Source organism: Aedes aegypti, chromosome 3 (genome assembly GCF_002204515.2).
Source record: "Aedes aegypti strain LVP_AGWG chromosome 3, AaegL5.0 Primary Assembly, whole genome shotgun sequence".
Taxonomy (NCBI): Eukaryota; Metazoa; Arthropoda; class Insecta; order Diptera; family Culicidae; genus Aedes; species Aedes aegypti.
In genome coordinates, this window is record NC_035109.1 from 327,636,182 (window position 1) to 327,656,190 (window position 20,009).

General features: G+C 38.8%; 1 protein-coding gene across 1 annotated transcript in view; it reads left to right on the forward strand.

Moving 5' to 3' along the window:
* LOC5572184 (ecdysone receptor) overlaps window positions 1-20,009 on the forward strand; it is a 754,961-nt gene that overhangs the window by 105,392 nt on the left and 629,560 nt on the right. The gene's annotated exons all lie outside the window — the stretch shown is intronic.

Sequence of the window (20,009 nt, forward strand, 5' to 3'; positions counted from 1 at the left end):
CAATTTTTGGGAGTCCCTACTAAAAATCATGCTTTTGCCGGAAATAATTCAAAAATGTTGTTAAGAATCCGCAATGGGTTTTGCGAGGAATGTGCCGACAATTATTATCATGGAATCCATCAAAACTCTGCCAGCAGAACTGCTGGATTTTTAAATCGTAGTTTTTTAAGGGGTCATCCATAAATGACGTAGCATTTTAGGGGGGAGGGAGTTTTCACGCATTTGTGACGAGGGGGAGGGAGGGGTCCCAACTAGTGGACGTAGCATTTTGAAAAATTTTGGTAAAAAGAGTAGCACTGAAAAACTGACAAACAGTTTTTTTCTATCAATCTTCTTTGTCTGACTTATCAAACTTGGGTTATGAAATGATGATTTAACTTCAAAACAGGTTGAAAACTTCTATGAAACTTCAAATTTTCCTGATAAATACAATCAAACAGATTTTATGAAGCATTAAGGTGAAGATGAATCGAAGCTGAAGTTCAAATTTTCAAAAGCACGGATCTGGAGAACCGAACATCCGTTTGAGCTGAAAACCCAGCGCAAAACTCAACTAAATTCAATAATTACTATTATTTTTTTTAAAGAATTCGAAATAGTTTTAAGGATTTCTCCAACTTTGTCTAGCAATTCCACAAATAGTTATTCCTGGAAATTCTTTGTATTGTTCTTAGGAAAATTCATTAATCATTCCCTCTTAAATTCGTTTTTTTTTTTTGTTGTCCACTCAATATTTTTTCTTTATTATATGTGCAAATGCATCCATTCTTTCTAATGAACGGTATCCTAAGCTAAATCTTTTTCCGTGTAGTTCTTGTGAAATTCTGCTTTGAAGAACGCAACTAAGTTCTTTAATATATTTTTAATAGTTTTTGCAAAGATTCTTACAGAAATTTCAATTTTTTAAGGATTGCTCCAACTTTGTGTAGCAATTTCACAAATAGCGCTTCCTGAAAATTCTTATCATATTTTTCAAGGAAAATTCATAAGGAATTCCTAATTCAAATTGTCCAGTTATTAAAATAGAATTATCTCAAAGGATTTTTTAACGTCTTCTGGTCGTCCTTACAACATTTTTAATAATCTGAGAAAATACATCTATTGCTTTTCTAACGAGTGGTATCTTGAGTTAATTCTTAAATATTTCTTCCATATAGTTCTTGTGAGATTTTGCTTTGAAAAGCTTGAAAATAAAATTCCCCTTAAATTGTGACGAATTGTAATTTGTTACTTATCATATACTTCGTCCAGCAATGTTGGTACCAGGTCTCTTTTTACTGACTTGGTGACTTTGAAACAAGTATGTAAAAAATATCTATTTTTAATGGACTAACTCTTATGTCTTTATTTGAGCCAACATAACCTTTAAAGTCACTATTCTTCTTTTTCTCCTTGCAGTGAATCCTGATGAAAGTTATTAATTATCAGGTTCTCCGGTAATTACTCTAGGGAAGATTTCTATAGGAATTTGCGCAAAAATCCCAGAAAGCAAGATTATTTCAGCATTTTTGATGAAATTTGTTAAGGGAATTTTCCAGAAGTTCAAGGCCGATTTTTGAAGTTTCTTATTTTTCAACCTTTTTCAATGTGGATACTATCATGACATCATCTACGGTTTGGTTTGTGTCAGGAATTGCTCTTGAATTCTTCCTGGGATCATTCCCACTAAGAAGATTAGAATTCTTCTTAGTAGTCCTCAATAAATACAGCCAGGAATTTCATATTTAGTTATCCCAAAATTTATTTCCATGTAATAAATATGCAGTTCTTTCAAACTAGTCATGCGTCATTTTTCAAAAATTTCCCAAAATATACCCTGGAGACATTCCTTGGGATTTTGTCCAAAAACTTCTGGCGGATTTTCAAAAGGAATCTTAAGAGAAATATCTGGAGTAGTTTCTGAAGCTATCCCTCGAAGATTTCCTGGTTGCATTGTTGAAAAAATTCTGGAGCTGACAAATCAGCTTGAATGTTTGAGGATGTTCTTAACAAAAATCCTTAATCCTTAATCGAAATCAATGGAATAATCACTGGATAAACTCCTGGAAACATAATAAAAGTTTAAAAGAGAGTCATGGTATAATCTCTGTATTTCTGAGGTCATCCTTCAAACAACAGGTTATATTCTTGCAAGTATCATGAAATAAATTCATGGTTAAATGCCTCTAAAAATTCATTGAAGAATCGAATACCTGTTGAAATCTTCGGAGTCGTTAGGAATCTCGGAGAAGAGCTTAACTTCTTCTTTTTGGCATGACGTTCTCACTGGGACAAAGCCTGCTTCTCAGCTAAGTGTTCTTATGAGCACTTCCACAGTTGTTAACTGGAAGCTTTTTTGACAAAGTTGCCATTTTAGCATTCGTATATCGTGAGGCAGGTACGATGATTCTCTATGCCCAGGGAAGTCAAGGAAATTTCGATTACGAAAAGATCCTGGACCGACCGGGAATCGAACCCAGGCACCTTCAGCATGGCTTTGCTTTGTAGCCGCGGACTCTAACCACACGGCTAAGGAAGAACTTAACTTATTTCTGATGAAATTATCTTTTTGGTTCATATTCGATCTCTTTTCTCAAGTATGAGTTATCTAAAGTTGCAATTTTTACTCGGTCTCTACAGTCATGGTCCTCCGAGAAACATCCTAAAATAAGTTTCAATGAATTTCAATTATTTTGATTCAACTCTCAATCAGCGGCTGCAAAATTTCAATACAACTCTGCAAACAAAAATCAAAAATATTGTTTAATATCGTGCAGAAAATGTAAACTTATTACATGGTGTTTGTATTAAAATCTAACATTTTTTTGTAAGAAATCCTTACATTTTTGGTACATCTAACGATAGTATACAATTCTTGAATAAGATCTTTGTTTGGGTGTAGAGTCTTTTAGGAGTAGTTTTGTCAGGAATGTTTACAAGATTTCCTGGAAGAGATTTTTCTATAAGCCTAGGGCAGAAAAAACGTAGTTCCTCTTAGGAGAATTTTTGATTTTAAAAATAAAGACCTACAAAAAAATTAGTTAAATGTTTAAAATTCTATGAGAAATTTGTATTGAAGATTTTTAAACAAAATCCGCTAGAATCTTTTAAGGACTTGTTTATTTATTTTTCTAAAAACACTTCCAAGAAAAGAAAGGGTCTGAGTGATCTGTTGGAATTTGAATTCTTGTAACCTTCTAAGTGTCTCGGTAGCTTAGTTGTTAAAGCACTCGTCTAGCATACAAGAGTCGTGGGTTTGAATCCCACTTGAGTACATGATTTTTTTCCTCTTTTTTCTTTAACACGCGTAATGAGCTAACTAATTTGAAAACCATGTAGATTGGATCACCGAACATCCCAATATATGTATCAATTTACTTCCAGGAATTTCTCTAGACAAGGATATCACAAAAAATCCGATCAGATTTTTTCAAGTTTTCTCCATATATATAACGGAAATACTTTCATAAATTGGACTAATTTTAAGGTAATCTCCCTAAAAGTTCTCCACTTTTTCATATAATTCAGGAAATTAAAATAAATTTTCAAAAAAATATCTCTTGAATATTATTTTGCGCCAAATCGTATTCCGAGCTGGCAGCACTTTCTCAGGTATCAATGAAACTTTATGGATGTGTAGACCTTGACTAAGTAAGCCACTTTGCATACTCAGTTTTCCAAAATTTATCTGGACTGATGTTGTTTGAAAAGGGCCAAACTGTTTTACCCGTTTTTTTTTAAATTGTGTATTCGAAAAATGGCAACTCCTACAAAAAAATGTTGTATCGTTGACTTGTGGATAATTATCTAAGTTTTAGAGTAAAAATACTGAAAAACAATCTCATTTGTGGCCTACACTGAAAAAAATGGTTTTAAAAACTTGAAGTCGATTTAAAAAAATAGTAATATTTTATTTTATTGAAACTGTTTTCTCAAGGTAAGTAATTATGTTAATGACGAACCGTCCATACATCGCGAGATGAGCACTATTAAGGAAAAAAAGTTTTTCCCACAAATCTTTTTCTTGTCTTAAGGTGATTATAAAACGAAGCCAAACTTTGAATTTTCAAATGCACAAGTCTGGAATCGCTATTTCGTTCTCAAGACTTGTGTCCTTGTAAATTCGAGTTGTAGCTTCGTCCTATAATCAGAATTTTAAGCGTGGCATTTTCAAACAAAACTAAACAAGTGAAAGACACAATAATCGTAGAATTCACTAAAGTTCAATAACTCAAAAAGGGAAAAACCTACTGAAATTCTTGCATGATACCGGATTATATAAGCAATTGTAACGGAAAATGAATTGTAATAACAACGAATTGTCAATTCTACCTGACGCCAACACGAATGCACCTCCTGATGTAAAGTGTCGTAAATACAAAAACAAATAACAAACAGATTAGTATGATCAGTTTACTTTAAATTATCAAAAATTCCATATAAAAAGGGTTCCTGACGCGTTTCTCGCCTCATTATATTCGTAGTTGGCAGCACTCTTTTAGAATACAGAAAAAATTTATATGAAGCCTTATCGAAAATTTTATTCCTTTATTGTTTTGTTTAGTCCTGAGGGAAATGGGACAACATGTGAGCGAAAAAAACATCATTTAGATAAATTCCAGAAAAACTAAGTATGCAAAGGGGCTAATTTTGTCACGGTATACACATCCAGAATGTTTCGCTGTGATCTGAGAGGGTGCTGCACACATCCATTCCAGTTGACGCGAGATGCGTCTATTCTTATATTTTACCAAACTTTTTTTTTTTCAAAACTGTTGGCTAAGAAATTTTTTTCTGAATATCTTCCGAGGAAGCTCTCAGAATTTGATTAAAAATTTTTACAGTTATTTCAACTATTTATTTGATTCAATTTTCTCAATTTTTTCAGTTCCTTTTTGTTCAAGATTTGCTCAAGTAAATGAACAATCTCATATTCCTGGAGGTGTTTTTGAATGAATTCCTGAAGGGATTTTTACTGGAATCATGATTAAATCCTTAGAAATTCCCGACGAAATCCTGAAGGAATCCTTGAATCCTGCAATTGAAATACTGTTTTTAGTGTTAAAATAAAAGTTAAACAAGGATTTATCAAATTTATTCGTCATCTAATGCACCAAACATTGAAAATTTTCCCTAAACTTTTATGTAAGAAAATAATATGTATGTCAAAATCTATAAATTAAAAAAAAATAATGTCACACATGCTGGTAAACTGGTGGGCTTCGTTAGCGTGCGGTTAGTGTCACCAAGCATTTAGCCGCATCGAGTCAAGAAGTGTCGGTTCGATTCCAGAAAACGTCCTGATGCAAAAGGAATGTATTTCGACTGTGCCACTGGGCGTTGCATGCGAATCCGTTGTTTAGAGCGGTGCTTCCTTCAAAGAACATAAATGTCCACTAGAAGCATTAACGTGTCGGTGTCTTTGACAGAAATTGACAAATAATGCATATTCAATAGCCAATATCTCAAAAACTTGACGTTGGTTGATATTTGCGAAAACTACAATAGATACAGTTCCACTTAACTCAGTATTTTAGTACTTAGGACTAAATTCATGTGTGAAATTTATCAATATTACCTTTACCGTTTGTCCCCCTCGCACCTAATGAATTGCCGACTACGACCATGCTTGTGGCGCATACCCGCCACAACAAGAAACCGGAAAACGCGCAAGCCACCGGTCACCGGTTGACGTCGAATTTCGTTGAATGTAGAGTAAGGTGGGGCAAAAGTTCGACCTTAGTGGTATAATCAAAGTTTCCAGGAAAATAATAGCAGATGAAACAAAACAAATACCATACAGCGAACCTTCATCATATTGGCTATGACTTTGCTGAACAAACTTGTGTCAAAATATTTACCCATTTTTAGTTATAACAGCTTCAAAATTGATTGTCTTATTCGAACTTTTGCCCCACCGGTGGGGCAAAAGTTCGAATCTAGTGTGGGGCAAAAGTTCGTTGGCTAAAACACAAAATATCAATACTTTTATGCCAGGCATACTTTCTACCAACCGTAAACTTATGTTTGCCGAAAAATACACACTAAATTTTCATTAAAAAATGCCCAAAACAAGGTTAATTGTAATACACCCAAAAAATAGCAGTTTTTCGCAAAACTAAGGGAAATGTAAAATTTTTGTGACATTTTTCGTACGATCAGGCAAATTTCGCTAAATTTGAAGATAATATGTAGATTTCAGGAAATTTGAAAAAAATTCCGTGGGTTTACACATGGGTCGAACTTTTGCCCCGCAGATTCGAACTTTTGCCCCGCTATGGGCTAAAAATTGATTCCAACTATTTATGGAAAATCTAATCCACGTCAAAGCATCCTTATGATAGGCCTAGAAACGCCCTTACATAAAATATTGAAAAAGATTTTATCTTCATTTGGTTCCATGCATCGAAAGTTTGACCAAATATTACAATATTTACGTCGAAAAACAACAAATAGCCATAACTTTTCCAAATCTCAATCGATTTTTATGATATTTGGAGTGAAAGTCTCTTACTTGAATAGCATTCGAACCACCATGACATTTCTAAGTTTTGATTTGATTTGAGCTAGAAATCTTAAAAAGAAACTCTTGCCCCACTCGAACTTTTGCCCCACTTTACTCTAAGCAATAAATTTCGGAGTCAACAGCGACTGCTGCAAAAGTAATTAACATAAACCACTTGTATTATTGCCGCTACCACCGAGTGATTCGTAACCATCAGTCAGCGGTGGCGATCATCACACCACTACCAAAACAATTAACCGACCTTAAATCGGATGGATTGAGGTGACACACATTTATGCTGCGAACTCACCTGGTCCAGAAACCGGAAAACGAATCTCGCGACTCAGTGTGTGACACTTTCATCTCGTCTACTAATCTTTCCAGAGCACAGTAGGTTTTTTTTTTCCTGGCATTAACGTCCTCACTGAGATAGAGCCGGCTTCTCATTCTAGTGTTCTAAGAGCACATCCACATTTATTAACTGAGAACTTTCTTTGCCTAATTGCCAATGATACTCTATGTCAAGCAAATTCCTACTAAGAAAAGATGCTGGACCTATCGGGAATCGAGCCCTGACACCTTCATCATAACTTTACTTTTTTGTCGAGGATGTTACCACTAGATTAAGGAAGGACCAGTAGCATCTAATGAACGCTAAATTACGTTGGCGTTGCTTGACCGAGCAATTTCCGAGAAAACTTTTCAAGAAGAATTGCGCGAAAGTTGTTCCCCATCAAAGTTCGGACACTTAGTCAGAAATTTAAATTCTAGTTCTACTCACGAACAATGAGCAGGTACCTTGAGTGATTCTTGCGCGTAGGAACCTCGTGAGACTGCGCAGAATTCCTGCAGCTTAGCCTTGTCATCGTAGTCGTCGTCTATGGCGGCGACTTCGGTACCGTGACCAGAATACACAAATCCGCTAAAAGTGAGTGTGGGTCTCGAATGGACGTTCTCCATGCATACACATCATTGTGGTTAGGAATATTAATTAGCACCGGGTAAAGCCGGGTACCCCTTCCGCAACCCTCCAAGATGTTCCCGAAGTTGAGCCGCTTCTGGTGGGACGGACGCTGAACAACAAACGGCAACATGCTTCGTTTCCGTTCGACCGCGACCTGCGTTCTACAGCTGGCGGCATCTAATGTAACGCAACAACGTGATGGAAGATTAGACGCGTGGAGGGATTTAGTGGGTGAGAGTGAGAGTCAATGCGGTGTGTAATGCAAGGAAGGTGCGTTATGTGGAGGATCAATAAATGCTAAATTTTAACTCATCTGCTGAAGTTGATCGTTCCTCTGAAAATACTTCTTCGAATTTTTATAAGAATTTTCAGAAGATCATTCACTTATTATCAAGGAATACTTACATGGATTCCTTTAGCTAGTCGTCCAAATAATCGTCATGATGTTTTTTTCCTGGGAGTCCATCTGGTTTCCATCCACACATTTCTTTAAAAATCCTTCAAATAATTAAAAAAATACTTCAAGAATTATTTCAACATTTACCCAAATCATCCCTCCACGTATTTGTTAGATATTCGTCCAGTATAAATCATGGAAGAATTTGAAATGAAATGTGTCAAATGAAACACTTATCAAGGCTAATCACTTAAAATGTCTTCCATTCCCTCGCTTTCCTCAGCGCGCTGTTTATTTTCGCTGTTATGGTAATAAGCACTTGGTCCACTCTTACTGGATACTTCTATCGATTTTTATTGATCATCCAAAGTATTTTTTTTAGATATCTCTCGCAGTTTACAGCACTCATCAAATCTGATCAAATTGAAATGAAGGTAAAGTAATTTCGCATTTAATGAAAGAATAATCCAATTTGCCTTAATTTTGTACTTGGGCCACTTTGACTTAACACTGACCAGTTGTTGGTTTTGCATGAAATTTGTGAAGGTTTGTGAGGTCATTCTCAAACCATATCTTTGTTTGTTTGAATAATTAAGGTGTGGAATACAATTTAATACTGAATGAGATAATCCCTTGTCGTACAATTGATCCATTGTACTTAACCGTTTTTAGTAAGGCTAAAGATTCGATTATGCATCCATTCGTCTTCAAGTACCCCTCGTCGCAGTTTCGTACGAGAAACTGCTTGGCGGTTAAGTCATGTTCGCGGCGAACAATTCTACTTCGATGGCCCAGAATGATGGACACCAATGTGACTTTGAATTTTTATATTTTTGCAAACGCCATGTCTGTCCGAGTGGATTTACAGTGAATCGTACAGTGACAAATGATCCTCCCGACGTCCCGCACTACCTATAGGTTTACATGAGCGCTTCAGGTTCAAAAAGCGCGCTCGTAAAAAATATTTCGCTGAAATGCATCAGCGTCAGCAGCAGTCAGCGGTGAAGACGACAACGACGACTACAGAACGCTGAATCGCTAAAACTCAGCTCAGGGGTGAACAACCCCCACTTCGGCGTCCTTCAGAGCACGCTCTCACGTTGTTTTGTTGATTGTGTAGTTCAAGTCGCGTAGCCATCAAACAGCACACCTATTGCATCACAACTGCCATTGGCGCGAGTGCACACAGCGCTGCACCACCATCACCACCCACCGCCAAACAATAAGCGGCGCGAAAATGCCGAATACGATTCAGCACCAGCGATCGCGGATTCTAGGTTGATAATGGTGGTGTTGAGGGTATGCGATATGCTTTTATTGCCGATACGAAACAGAACGATACACGGAATTACTGGTTAGGGTGTCTCATTTTTTTCCCGACCATCGCAGATTTCACCTCCCCGTAAATTAACTGTTCGCTTATAAGAATCTGAGATTTCCTGCAAAATTTCAGCTCAATCTGTCTTAATATCAAGCATCGCAAGCAATTTTCCGGAATTATGCGCGTTCATTGAAAACCTCATGAGGATGTATGTGACAAATTTGCATGCAAGAAAAATATGCATAGTGTGCGGCAATACTGGTGTTGCTAATGACAAAATGGAAAAAGTCTCGTAAAACAACCCAAAAAATGCACGGAGATTGTCGGAACTAAACGAAATTTTGATTTTGTTCAGCAGTATGTATTTCTTTGCAATTTATAATTGGAATCTGTCTTTCATCATACTTATATTATTTCAAACGTCCCACTTCCCAACACTAAATTATGCGGTATCGTAAATCATTATGAAGATCATTTCAGTTGCGTAATGAATCATTATGCAATGCTTTTATTATTACGCAAAACTTTCGAGTTGTGTAATGACTGATTTACAGAAAAGATCGGAAATAGCAAAATAATGGTGAGCACTTCGTGAACTGGTTTTTGATACCTTAAACTAAATTCTGATAATCCCAAATTGAAAAAAAAAGGTTACGTAACTCGTTGCAAAACTCGATTTAGATCCGGGACAATGTCTATGAATGGTTTCTGCCAAAAGATTTTCTAACAGAATCATCAATTATAATTCAATATATATTCACACAGGAATCTGTTTTGAAAAGGCATCTCATATATCTTCAGTGATTCCTCACAGGATTCCACTTTATATTCCACGAGGTATTCTAACTGAGATTCTTCAAGGAGTTTCTCCTATAAACAGTCCAGGGATTATTATACAAAATGTTCCTGGGAGTATCTCGAATTTCATCATGTACTACCTATGTTTGCAATAATGACGTAAGAGCCACTGAAGTATTCGGTACATTTGCGTCATTTAAATGACAAATAAATAACAAATGTTCTAAAATAGCCCTATAGATATCAAATGAACGAAATCATATGCTGAATAATGTTGATAGAATGCTGAACTTGTCAATAGCACTTACTTCGACCTTGTGTTTGTTGAGGAATTACTTCAATAAGTATCTACTTGTTACATGAAACTGGCCATTAGAGTGATGCAAATTTTGAAATGTTTGCTCCCCTATGCTTAAACAATTTTAATTATGGAAAATAGCATCCTCCCATAGTTTGAAATGATTCGAAAAAAAATTGACTGTGCACACGTCATTTGAAGCTTATATGTAGATTACTATGGAAAACGCCAATCTTTTGTGATCATCCCTCTATCTCTTTGTCATAATATTTTATGGAAAAGTGAACAAATTCTTCTAATGTGAAATTCTCCCAGGTACAACTTTGCCGAAGACCACTTTTTTATTGGGCCTCAGGATAAATTGCTATTCATCATCATAAAGTTAGTTTGCATGTAGCATGCTTCACCAACTGTTCGGCAGGCAACAGTGGTGCTCTTGGCGGGAAGAATAGATCAAAGTAATCCAGGCTACTATGTTCTACAGCAAAAAAGCAGTGTTGCTCTGAAAGTAATTGAATTATCATTTCAGCATGATTTAGACTTTGTTATCAAAAATAACAAATTACACTGCGGAACACGTTTTTGTCTCAAGTACTAAAATACCGCTATTCATTCAATAAAGGGCTGCTGAATCCATTGCAATTTTCAAAAATATCATAGCACGTCTAGTTTTTGAGATATTGGCTGTTGAAAATGCAAAAAAACTGTTTTAGCCAACTTGCATGCAAGTTGCCAGCTTGTATGGCAATTTATTTGCTTAAATTGCTACAGAATTCAAACTTTATGCGTAGAGTAAGGTGGGGCAAAAGTTCGACCTTAGTGGTAGAATCAAAGTTTCTAGGAAAATAATAGCAGATGAAACAAAACAAATGCTATACAGCGAACCTTCAACATATTGGCTATAATTTTGCTGAACAAACTTGTGTCAAAATATTTACCCATTTTTAGTTATAACAGTTTCAAAATTGATTGTCTTAAACGAACTTTTGCCCCACCGGTGGGGCAAAAGTTCGAATCTAGTGTGGGGCAAAAGTTCGTTTACTAAAACACAAAATATCAATACCTTTATGTCAGGCATACTTTATACCAGCCGTAAACATACACACTAAATTTTCATCAAAAAATGCCCAAAACAAGGTTAATTGTAATACACGCAAAAAATAGCAGTTTTTCGCAAAACTAAGTGGATATGTAAATTTTTTGTGACATTTTTCGCACGATCAGGCAAATTTTGCTAATTTTGGAGATAATATGTAGATTTCAGGAAATTTGAAAATTTTTCCGTGAGTTTATACATGGGTCGAACTTTTGCCCCGCAGATTCGAACTTTTGCCCCGCTAAGGGCCAAAAATTGATTCCAACTATTTATGCAAAAACTAATACACGTCAAAGCATCCTTATTGTTCGGACTGAACTTTTTAGAAGCGGGACCACAGAACTGTAGTATCAAGGCAACTTTAACTGGAATATATTTTGTTGTTAGATTACATATGCGTTCATAGATATAGTAGATTACTTACAAATTTTCAGTTTTTGCTCATTCACGGATTCCTCTCCTAGCATTTACTTTAAGGGTTAATCTTCCAGCTGTAGACTATAATTTCATGTTATTTTTAACAATTTTAACTATGAACTATTAGTTACATTTACTCACTATGGTAGCTTAGCTTTATTTTTAATTTGTAAGCCGTAAGCTTTGTTTAAATGTTTGTGTTGATAGAATCAATCTATGCTGTGTAAATGTAAACATTGTAAATTTTAATTAGTAGTAATAATTTTCTTTTTTAGTTCTACAACTCTTACTATTATCTCGGGAAAGGCTCTCTGTCCGCTTCAACTACTAGTATTGCGCAAATTCAACTTCGATAGCTTCAACTTCAATATAATAAAGAATTCCAATAATCCAAATCATTCCATTTCTTCTTCTCTGCTTATGACTCAGTTCAATCGCTGTTTCTCGAACTGTCGAACTGACATAACGGGAGGGAATTCAGGTACAAAAAGCACAACAGGGCAGTCTGGCTAAGGCTAGGGTTGTTCGCCGTCACATTCCCCCTCCTGTGAACGACTACGATGTCCTAGATCTTGTTCACAACTCTGAGCGACGTCGAGCAACGCCAACTTAACTGACGGTCGACGATGCAATCCTCCAGCTGTTCGTACCCAAGCTTGTCGAACTTTACCGTCCGCACCCATAATCACCTTCTCCACACGTCCTCTTGTCCATTGATTCCTTACTTCTCCGTTTATAACGAGTACCAGGTCGCCTACTGAAATGTCCCTAACGTTGTCGAACCATTTAGATCGGCGTGATATTACTGGCAAGTATTCTTTCAACCATCTTCTCCAAAACCCGTCTGCCAAATGCTGTGCTAATTTCCAGCTACTTCTTAGGGTTGTTCGGTACTCTGTTGGTAACACCGGTAGTTGCTTGACACCATTGGAGCTACCCAGTAGGAAATGGTTAGGTGTTAAGGATTCCTGATCAGCAGACTCCACAGGAATGTACGTCAACGGTCGAGAATTTATTATACCCTCTGCTTCAATAATTACCGTCTCTAACGTTTCATCGTCGGGTTTTCGAGTAGCTTCGGTAAAGGTACCTATGGCAACTTTTACCGAGCGTACCATTCGTTCCCACACTCCCCCCATGTGAGGAGCTCCAGGCGGGTTGAAGGACCACTTCGTATTGGCGTTAGTGAAGATTGCAGCAAGCGTACGGTTGCGCTCTTGGATTTGCTTCTTCAATTTATTATTAGCTCCATGAAAGTTTGTTCCATTATCGCTAAATATTTCAGCTGGTGAGCCACGACGCGTAACAAATCTGCGGATGGCCAGAACGCATGACTCCGTCGACAAGGCATGAACTACCTCCATGTGTACAGCACGAATGCTCAGGCACGTGAATAGCGCAATCCACCTTTTAACGTTACTTCGACCCTGTTTTGCTAATATGGGGCCGAAGTAATCGAGGCCTACGAAAGTAAATGGTCGAACAAATGGGGTGAGGCGCACTTTCGGCAAGGGAGCCATAACAGGTGTCCTAGGAAGTGCCTTGCATACTCGGCATTGCATACAATTCTTGGCTGTTTTAGCGATCAATGCTCGCAGTTTCGGGATTTGATAATACTGCCTCATTTCATTAACCACCGTTTCCCGGTTTGCGTGTTGATATCGCCGATGAAACCAATCTGCCAACAGGTTGGTAATAACAGATTCTGGTGGAAGTATTACTGGATACTTTGCTTCGTATGGTACGTATGTAGATAACTCAAGTCGACCTCGCATGCGAAGTACATTGAATTTATCCATGAACGGACACAGCTTAAAAATTTTACTTGATTTCGAGACTACCGTATCGCCATTCTCGCCAAGCTGCTCTACTTCCACAGAGTAATATTCTTGCTGAGCAAACTTCCACAGACTTCTTTCTGCCTTTACCAACTCAAACTGGGTGAGATTTCCAACCTCCAACGGTGCTCCTTGTCGCTTCCGCTGAATGTTGTCCGTGAAACGATGAACGTATCCCATCGTTCGATGAAGCCTTTCCCAACGACTAAAACGTGAAAGATCTATGGGTAGCTCTGGTTTGGATACGTGAATGTTGCAAGGTCTAATTTCTTCTACGGTTGAGTCTATTTCTCGGTGTTGCTGTGGCCACATATCCTCTGGTTGGCGTAGGAATTCCGGTCCACGAAACCACACACTATTTCCGCTAAAATCGGGTCCAGCACCCCACTTAGTAGCAAGGTCAGCTACGTTAATTCTAGTGGGAATCCACCGCCATTCCGATAATTCCGTTGTAGACAGAATTTCTGCTACACGGAAACCTACGAACTGATGGTATTTGCGATGATCGGAGTTGATCCACGAAAGTACCGTTCGAGAATCAGTCCAGAGTACTCGTCGGGTTACTTGGAGATTGTGCATAGAGATGACACTGTTCAACAGCCGGGTTCCCAACACAGCTGCCTGTAGCTCCAAGCGGGGAATAGACAACATTTTCAGCGGCGCTACTTTTGATTTGGCTGACACTAGCGCTACTTTCGCTCCCGAGACTGTTTCCACGCGGAAATAGATTACACTGGAAAATGCTGCTTCACTAGCATCCACAAAAACATGTATTTGCAACGTTGAGTACGTCTGCTGATTCCCTCCTGCAAAGTAACATCGTGGAATACGGAGCAAATCTAATTGTGGTAGGTATCCAATCCACAAACGCCATCGTTCGCACAGCTCATTATCAATGACGTCGTCCCAGTTGATCTTAGACGCCCATATGTTTTGCTTTAGGATTCTACCGTGAATTAAATAGAACGTTATCAATCCTAATGGGTCGAAGAGACTCATAGCGACCCGCAATACTTCTCGTTTTGTGGGAACATGTCCTTCGGCCACAATGTTTTGCAGACTTTCTCGAAACTGCATGGAATACGTAAAGTTGTCACTTGAAGGGATCCAACTCATTCCTAGGACGGATTCCGCATATTCTTCGTTTCCTGCTGGAAACAGTTTCTCCATCGCCGTTGACTGGGATCCTACCGATTCAGCTAGTTCTGCTTTGTTGGACAGGAAATTCCGAATTTCAAATCCACCCCTTGCGTGAATTTCTTTCACCTCTCGGCCGACTGTAACCGCTTCTTCTATCGTCCCGAAACTGTCTAGATAATCGTCAACATAATGATGGCGAGTAATTGCTTCGGCTGCTCTAGGAAACTCACTTGCAAATTCCCGCGCGTTCTGGTTTTTTACATATTGGGCCGAACTTGGAGAACAGGTGGACCCAAATATTGCCACGTCCATTACAAATGTTGACGGTTCCAAATGTGGTCGATCTCGCCAGAGGAATCGTTGAAATTGTCGATCCTCTTCCCGTATCTTGATGCGATGAAACATTTCCTTGATATCGGCAGCCAAGGCGTACTGAAACAGACGGAAATGGCTTAGTACTGACGGTAGCGACACCAGCATATCCGGTCCTTTCAGCAAAGAAGAATTGAATGAAACACCATTTACTGTGGCTCTCGCGTCCATAATCAGCCGAACCTTATTCTTCCTTGGATTGACCACTACTCCAAGTGGCAGATACCAACATTTCTCCGGGCTTGTTGTGGCAAGCTCATCCTCCGTAGCTTCATGTGCATACTGTTTCTCCACGTAATCTCGTATCGTTGTTCGCACACACTCGTAAAGCGGTTCATCCATCGAGAGCTTTCGCTCCAAGCCACAAAGCCGCCTATAGGCCATACCGTAACTGTTGGGCAGCTGTACGTAGTCCGTCTTCCAAAGAAGACCGGTTTCAAATCCGGTAGAAATTCTCCGTGTGGTCGCTTCTAGTATTTCACGTGCACGACGATCTTCATCTGACTCTAACTGAGATATTGGCGATATTATGCCAGCATTATCCAAAGCTACATAATTTCTGACCAATTGGTTTAACTCTTGATCTTGATTGGTCCATCCTCCAACATGAAACCCACAAGTAATCGGTCCCTCACCGTTCGGTGAGCACCCATAGATACTCCAACCAAGACGACATTTGGCTGCCATGGGATGCCCCCAATCGCCTTCACGAATCTTCAACGGTATTGTGAGCTTCAAGTTGTCAAGACCAATGAGTAGCTTTGGCGCAACCTTCTCGTAATCCTTAATCGGAAGCCCTCGAAGGTGGGGGTAACGTGTTTCCAAGCTGCTGTAACACAGTGTTTGTGTTGGGAGCATCAATTTATCGACCGTTCGAGCATCGGTTAGCTTGAATTTCTGATCCAACTGGGCTCCAGTAATATCCATAAGAAGCCGTCGTGATTTGGATTCGTTACGCGTAATATTTCCAGTCCATAATAACTGCAGTGGTTCACAGGGTCCATAAAGACCAAGTTGAGATGCAATTTCTTCCTCTAGAAGCGTTATTTGGGATCCCTCATCAACAAAGGCGAAAATGTCAATCTTTCCAGACGGTCCATATAACGTAACTGGCAGAATTCTAAACAGAGGACCGTTAGATGACTGTTTTTGATCTAGATGACTTGTAGATACAGCAACTGAAATGCTCTGCGCTGATGGATGTAGCAGCGTGTGATGCCGCAGTCTACAGCCTGAGATTCCACACCCTTGCCATGTACGACAAGGCCATCTTCCATGTTGATTTAAGCAGGTTCTGCACAGTGAATTCTGATTCACGATCTTCAACCTTTCATCAACGCTTAACAGTCTGAATTTCTCGCACTCGTGGATTCGATGATCTTCCTTTCCGCATGTTACGCACATCCTCTTCCGCATTTTCTCCTGCCGACCATCGACGCCGATTTCAATCGCACTAGTCGGTTCGGAATGAGTTTGAATGTAAGCACGTTCCTTCGGTTTTTGTTGCGATTTGTATGAGCTCATCGGATGATCATCCGCTACATCAAAGGCAAGCTCTACGATGGAGTTCATAAACGTTCCAAAAATTCGTAGATCGGCGTCAGCACGAGCACCTTTGAACGCTGCCCATTTCATTCTATATTCGACAGGTAGCTTACCGACCAAGTCGTGTAAAAGTGACGGGTTTGTCATATGAGCAAACTGTTTTGCTGTCTTCAGATGCTCAACTAGGTTGTCCACGGCCATACCGAAGTCGATGATACTTTCCAAGTTATCCATCTTCGGCGAAGGGAGGTTTCGAATTTTCTCGGTGAGAGCTCGAATCAAAGTTTCTGGGCGACCGTAACGCAGTTGTAACGTCTTGATTACATGTGGCACACAAGCTGGTGTTAGAAGCCTTCCGCGGACCATTTCAAGGGCTGGTCCCTTAAGGCAACGTTGTAGTCGAATTAGATTTTCATCTTGTGAAAACCCGCATGTCATTGTAGACCTTTCGAAGTTGCTCACCCAAATAGGCCATTCTTCTGGATTTCCAGAAAACACGGGAAGATCTTTACCCATTACTTGACGCGCACCAAGTTGACGATTTGTGGGACCCGCCTGATGATCATACGCGTACAATTGTTCGTTTTCAGCATTTTGTCTGCCAAGTGACAGACACGTTTGTTCCGGAACGTTTATACCACTACAGTCCCGTTCTTGTTCGCGTCTTGTGTTGCCGGAAACAACATTCTGCCGGGAAGTTTCAGCATTCAATCCTTGACTTGACCGTACTTCATTAACGAAATCGTTTAGATTTTGATGGAATCCCGACGGGTGGCCGAAAAACGCCGTTCGTCCCTCGCCTTCCTGATTCGATAAACCGAGCTTTTCGAAAGAATTCACCAGCGCAGGATTACTCAGAACGCTCAGTCCCAAATGATTGTCTTGGTTTTGATCGGCATGTGTATCTGTCTTTTCTAGCCAATTAGTCACTTTTTCACTCACTTCCGATGCACTTTGACTGATATTCGACGAACGACTACTCCCACGAAATGACTGCTCGCGAATAAGCTTAACTTTTTCCTCTAAAGACTTTTTCTTGATGGCCATTTGATCCCTACGAAATTTTAACTCTTCGGCCGTCTTCTTTTCCAAAAATGCCTTCTCTTCGGCTAGCTTCTTAGCCTCTATCTCTAACTCACGATCTTTAATCATCTTTTCTTGTGCAATTTGCCTGGCTCTAATCTGCTTCTCCTCTTCCAGTTCTAATTCTTCTAACTGTTGCTGTTCGTTAAGAACTTCTAACTCTAAAGCTAGGCGTGCTCTTGCACTTGATGTAACACTTACAGTTCTACTAAGGTTGGTCTTTTTCGACTTACGGGATCCTGCTTTGTTACCGGCCGGCTTTGCATTCTTCTTCATGGCTCCAGTGGGAACGGCCAGACTTGCACCGGCTCCTGTAATCGATGCAGTGTTTAATGGGAGGAGTCCACAAGGTTCGCACTTCCATGATTGGTCTTTGATGGCTTCGTCAACCTTCGCACAACCATAATGGTGCCACTTGCCACAATCGTCGCATGCGACCATATCTTCGATGTGGTCGGGGCGGTTGCAGGCCGGGCAGCTCTTCTGCACCTGTGGATCATTCGCTCCGGAAACCGACATGCTGGAGGAATCGGTGAAAATTTTTAAAGGTTGTTCGGACTGAACTTTTTTAGAAGCGGGACCACAGAACTGTAGTATCAAGGCAACTTTAACTGGAATATATTTTGTTGTTAGATTACATATGCGTTCATAGATATAGTAGATTACTTACAAATTTTCAGTTTTTGCTCATTCACGGATTCCTCTCCTAGCATTTACTTTAAGGGTTAATCTTCCAGCTGTAGACTATAATTTCATGTTATTTTTAACAATTTTAACTATGAACTATTAGTTACATTTACTCACTATGGTAGCTTAGCTTTATTTTTAATTTGTAAGCCGTAAGCTTTGTTTAAATGTTTGTGTTGATAGAATCAATCTATGCTGTGTAAATGTAAACATTGTAAATTTTAATTAGTAGTAATAATTTTCTTTTTTAGTTCTACAACTCTTACTATTATCTCGGGAAAGGCTCTCTGTCCGCTTCAACTACTAGTATTGCGCAAATTCAACTTCGATAGCTTCAACTTCAATATAATAAAGAATTCCAATAATCCAAATCATTCCATTTCTTCTTCTCTGCTTATGACTCAGTTCAATCGCTGTTTCTCGAACTGTCGAACTGACATAACGGGAGGGAATTCAGGTACAAAAAGCACAACAGGGCAGTCTGGCTAAGGCTAGGGTTGTTCGCCGTCACACTTATGATAGACCTAGAAACGCCCTTACATAAAATATTGAAAAATATTTCATCTTCATTTGGTTCCATGCATCGAATGATTGACCAAATATTACAATATTTACGTCGAAAAACAACAAATAGCCATAACTTTTCCAAATCTTAATTGATTTTTATGATATTTGGAGTGAAAGTCTCTAACTTGAATAGCATTCGAACCACCATAACATTTCTAATATTTGATTTGATTTGAGCTAGAAATATTAAAAAGAAACTCTTGCCCCACTTGAACTTTTGCCCCACTTTACTCTATAACAATAATTATCATCAAAGTTTAGAATACTTTTGATGCGGAAAAGCTATTTTGTGATGTTTTAAAAAAGTTTTGTATTTTCCCATATAAGAGAAACGAAGAATTTTTTATGGGATAGCAAGCATGTTGAAAAATCGGTTTAATCTAAATTTAATCATGAAATTTCAACCAAATTATGTCTGAAATGAAAGTTTAAGCCCCAATTTGCATGCTTGGGGGATAAGATCACAAAAAAGTTCGATAAGGCGGCATCCATTTATTACGTAACGCTAAAATTGGAAATTTTTGACCCCCTCCCCCCCCTCCGTAACGCTTTTTGTATGAAAAATTTCAAATTTTTGTATGAGCCGTAACGCTTGAACCTACTCCCCCCCTCCCCCTAGAGCGTTACGTAATTTGTGGATGCCGCCTAAGCTATACCTTAAATTTTATGTGAACATCGATGAAACCAGTGTTCTATCCAACTTTGGCGACCTGTGGCTAAAAAGTGTGACGTGCTGGAACTTTTCTAAAAATGGCATCAGATTCAGCAACCCTAAATCTACTCGAAACACATAATTTGATCCTTGAGACAAGCAAAAATGTCAATTTTGTTACGCTGTGATATCCTTACGTTCCATCGAAATGTGGTCTTCCGAAGAGCGTCTTCGGCAAAGTTGTAGCTGGGAAGTTTTCACATGAGATGAGTGTGTTCACTTTTCCATAGATTATTATGACGACCAGTTAGAGGACTGAACACAAAAGGTTTGCCTTTTCCATAGTAATT